This window comes from Charadrius vociferus, unplaced genomic scaffold (assembly GCF_000708025.1).
Source record: "Charadrius vociferus isolate BGI_N301 unplaced genomic scaffold, ASM70802v2 scaffold228, whole genome shotgun sequence".
Lineage (NCBI taxonomy): Eukaryota > Metazoa > Chordata > Aves > Charadriiformes > Charadriidae > Charadrius > Charadrius vociferus.
The window spans coordinates 3012250-3016764 of NW_009649864.1; positions in this window are offsets into that span (position 1 = coordinate 3012250).

Below are 4515 nucleotides of genomic sequence, written 5' to 3' on the forward strand. Positions count from 1 at the left end.
GATTTTCCCCCCTTACCCCACACTAAGAAAGCCTTTCGAGTGTAAAATATTGGCTGAAGGAAAACTAGGCACTGTTGAGTCTGTGCGGGCTACAGTGACCATGCAAGTCTTAGGAAATCCAGGGGCAGATGTTTGCCAATTCACTTTGAATCAGTTTTTCCTGTACTAAAAGTAGTAAATATTATCAATTTCTCAGTGTGGAGGGTCGAATACTATCATCTGCCATAGTTCTGTCTTAGGAATTCTTTAAGGAAGCCAATTGATACTTGTTTCATTTATCCAGGTAAGGATTTTTTTCTTATCTGTGTATTTCTTTTGATAGCTAGGTATTAACATGGTGTTCATTGCCTCTGTTCCCTTGAAGAATTTCCTCTTTGCTGTTGTTTGGAATTGAGTCAGTACCTTGTAGGAGAAGCCCACTATCCTTCCAATTGCTGCAGTTTCTCCTCCAGAACGTGTTAGTATCCATCCAGTACCTTTTCTCCCCTAAAACAAAGTTGTTGTCCTCGAGTAACTCATTGTTCAGGGTTGTGAAGAGACCCTTATTTTCTGCAGCCTGATGTAATTTGTGCAAGTGTTTTTTTGGTTTTTTTGAGTTTTGCTTAGGCTATAATTGGAGGGGAAGAAAGTAAATTATGGTGGTCCTACCAGTAAAAGCAAGTCGTGTTTATTCCCAGCTCTTTTTTGAGTTGCTCTCTGGTGAACAAGGTAGTGGAATCAACATGGCTTGAACTCACCCCTTTCCTTCTCATTTTAACTGTGCTCAGCTTCCTAATGTGGTTCAACCATGCAGCTGCACAAGCCCTCGTGCAGTGAGGGCTTCTCAGCCACACGTGTGGCACAGAAGAGGTGGGATTGCAGCAGTAGCTCATATAGACTTAGCTCAGCTTAGGCTGCCACGGAACGCAGCCTAAATTAACAGAAAACCAACCTGACAATAAAATAAGTGGCTTTCTGTTGGATTAGTGGACTAAACCAACTCAGCTGTTGGTCTGATGACCACTGAAGCAGATGAGAGCAAAATGAAGCAGAGGGGAATGCAGGAAGGGGGGCTGAAGCAGCCCGCAACTAGGCTGTTTTAGGTCGCTGAGGAATAGCAGCTTCAGCGCTTGCGGAATTATGCCTTTAGTTACCTTAGAGTTCACACTAAATAGCCGCCCCCTCCCCCAATCCCCTCATATAGTCTGAGAGGTAACCAACTTTCTCCAAGGCGTCGTCTTGTAAACAGAAGTTTGTCCAATTTAAATTATCTGGTAAGCTGTTGATTCAGGCACTATCAGTTAAAATAGCATCTAGTTCAGAATGGAGTTGGGTAGGGTTGGTTGTTTTATAAATCATAACCCAAATGGAGTATGTGTTTTGAAAGAAATACTACATAGTCTCCCAGCGTAAAGGGAATTCACCAGCTATGCTGCTGGATCCTAAATGTAACACATTTAATTATATCCTGAGAATTTTACAGGATTTTCCTTCATTCCCATCATCAGGAAGTTAGAAGTGATGAGCCGGGTTCAGAGGAAACCTGTAATAGCTTCAGTTTTGCTATACTGTCAAGATGTTTTTTTCACTCATTTAATTCTAAACATGGGTAGCCAAAGTTATTACAGTGTTTGATTCTCTTGCAACAGAAGTCTCTTCATAAATTTGTTCAAGTAACCTCTTCCTTCTCCCATTGATAATCATTAGCTCCATTCCACTTCCCCTAAAATTCTTTCCCTTCTGTTTAGTAAGTCAATTCCTAACTTAATTTTCTTTGCAATGTTTCTCCCAAATGAAGTTGCTCAAAATAATTCAACTTGAGTAAATATTTTCCTTTCGTAGCAGATCAAATATTTTAAGGTTGAAACAAAGGGAGGGTGTACAAACCTCCTTAGCAGAATGTACCTCTCAATCTGTACGACTGCTGAGGAGATACCAGATTTTGTTAACGAGTGAAAGGTCTCATAAAGATTGAAGTTCTTCAGCTCTGCTAGTGTCCTGTAAGAAGCACACCAGAAATATACTGAATTATGGCTGTTTGAACCAGTTTCATGGTAGTTTACTTAGTACTGGCCTCAGATGTAACACAGTCCTGCAAAGAGGAAGACGTGAACAGGGTATGTGCATCTTGCAAGAGAAAACTTACTTGAATGTGACTTAGTGCTCTGCCGATACTACTGCTAGCACTGCAAATGTCACATTTACTCTCTTTAGTGAAGAGTAATGTAGGGGTGTTGACTCTGAAACCATTACCTAAAATTTGTTAGTGAACCTCCAACTATTCAAGCCATGTTTATGTATAAAACAGGAAGTGGCACTGTAACTAAAGTTACATTCCCTTTTGGCTCTGTTGTGTTCCAGTACTGTAGTTAAGTTGTGTGCTGTTGTACCAGCAGTCTTCATATCCGTTTTGATCTTTGTGGGGAGTTTTAAAGAGAAAGAAGCAGCAGTTGACCATTAAAGCAAAGACACGAGTAGGGAGGAGGAGAGACAGAGCAGCTGCCTCTTAAAGATGTGGTTACTAGATAAACTGGAATTTTAAACTTAATTTTTGCTGCTTCATACTGTGGCTTATCACTATAGAACAGTCTAATTGTTCTTTAGATGGGAAAAAGAAACAATTTGGTTACAAAATTCTGCATATGAAAATAGAAAACTTTGAGATCCATCTTGGTTTTGGTTTTAAATCTAGTTGTGTTAAAGGAATATCTCTGTGATAGCTTTTTGTTTTATAAGACTAAAACTCCACATCTAAGGTATATCCAAGGCATATATGGATATAAAACCTGTCATTTTTGAGAATACACCTCCCCTGTTTTTGCCTAGACTGGAAGGACATATGATTTGAAACTCTGTAGTCCTAGGGAAAAGGTTTAAAAAGGCATCAGAAGTTCATGTAGTCCATTTTGATGTTCTTCTCAAAAGCAGGATCAGCTACATTTTTATCATTCATTATGTTTGGCCATTTTTAAAATTATTAGAAAGTTTGCAGTCTCTTATTTTGTTTCACTATGCGTATTGTGAGAGGATTTCATTTAATATCTAACCTAATCTTCCTTGATGTAGGAGGAATTTACTGTCCATAGTCAATGTAGAAAAACTAATTCCCTCCATTTCTGTAATTACTTTTTAAAATACTTGGATATTCTCAGTCTAGCCCTTTCTAACAACAAAAAAAAAAACCACACAAAAACCCCAAAACAGCAAAACCCAAACATCCCAACCAAACTAACTAACTAAAAAAAAAGAGAAACCAAACAAAAAAAACCCCAACCCATACCATACCAAACATAGCAGCTTTTTTTTTTTTTTTTTTTAGCTGAGTAATATTTTCTAGATTGGTCATCCCTGGGCTTTCTCACCAGGTTTACATTTTTCTCCAAGTGTGACATCCAGGAGGTACTACTTCAAATGGGGCCTTGTCAGCAACCAGTAAATCCAATTGATTTCTTCATGTATCTTATAGGTAACATTCCTCTTTTTTATATCCCAGTTAGTCTGTTCCCTGGATCCCATTCAGTACAGCTCTACCTCACCTTTGACAGTGTATCACTGTAGTGCGATACAATTTTTCTAACCAGGGATGCATATGCCCTATAATTTGTTTTTGTTCCAAATTTTCATCAGCAAATTGATCAATTGGAAAGTCTCTTCCTCTTTTTTTCATGTACTTCTTTTTTGGAGCAGATACAAGTTTGAACAGTGTCACAGATCAAGTAATCTAAATATTTAAAGGTGACATTCTGGTGCAAGTAGTATTTGGGGAGAAACATGGATTTGGAGATGGTACAAGTGTAACATTGCCTGTTTCTCTGAACGTCACTCCCAGAGGTGCGGTACCTAGGAGACAAAATGGTCCTTCAAATAGCTCATTGTAAAAAGAAATCTGCAGGTCTCATATGATGAAGAAAAGGTTGTTTATAGTTTTGTTCCAAATACCTTAAGTCATTTGACTAAAAAGTTTAGAAATTGTAATGCTGTGCTTCCTTTGTATTTCTGGGATTGTAGAGCAAAACTATTTCCATATATCTATATACTGGTTCTTAGTGCTGTAATACTTTAGTTTTTAATAATATTAAAAAAAAATACTTAGAATTACTGAACTTTCTAGAAAGGAAACCCTGAATTTTGCAATATCCAAGTTTACCACTGTTACGTTAAATTTACGATAGGTCCATTTCTAGATTGAAAGAAATATTCAGGTGGGCATGAAACATGAGGCTTTCATCTCCTGCATCTGATATGTATATATTTTTATTTATAATATACATATTAGCAAGGAGTCAAAATACTTCATGGGAATGTTTGTGAGGTTTTATATTTATAAACCACTAACAATAATAGTAATAATAATAATAATTCAAGGACCTGTGTCTTACTGTGAACTACCTTTTAATATGGCTGTTGAAAGCTGAAGTTGTAGGTGTTGCCCTTAACGCTGTGTTAAGTTGAACTCCTGTTTGGTAATTCTTGGCATCCTTATTAAAGGAAAGATGAAGCTTTTGGCTTCTTCAGGAAAGAAAAAAAAAAAAAAAG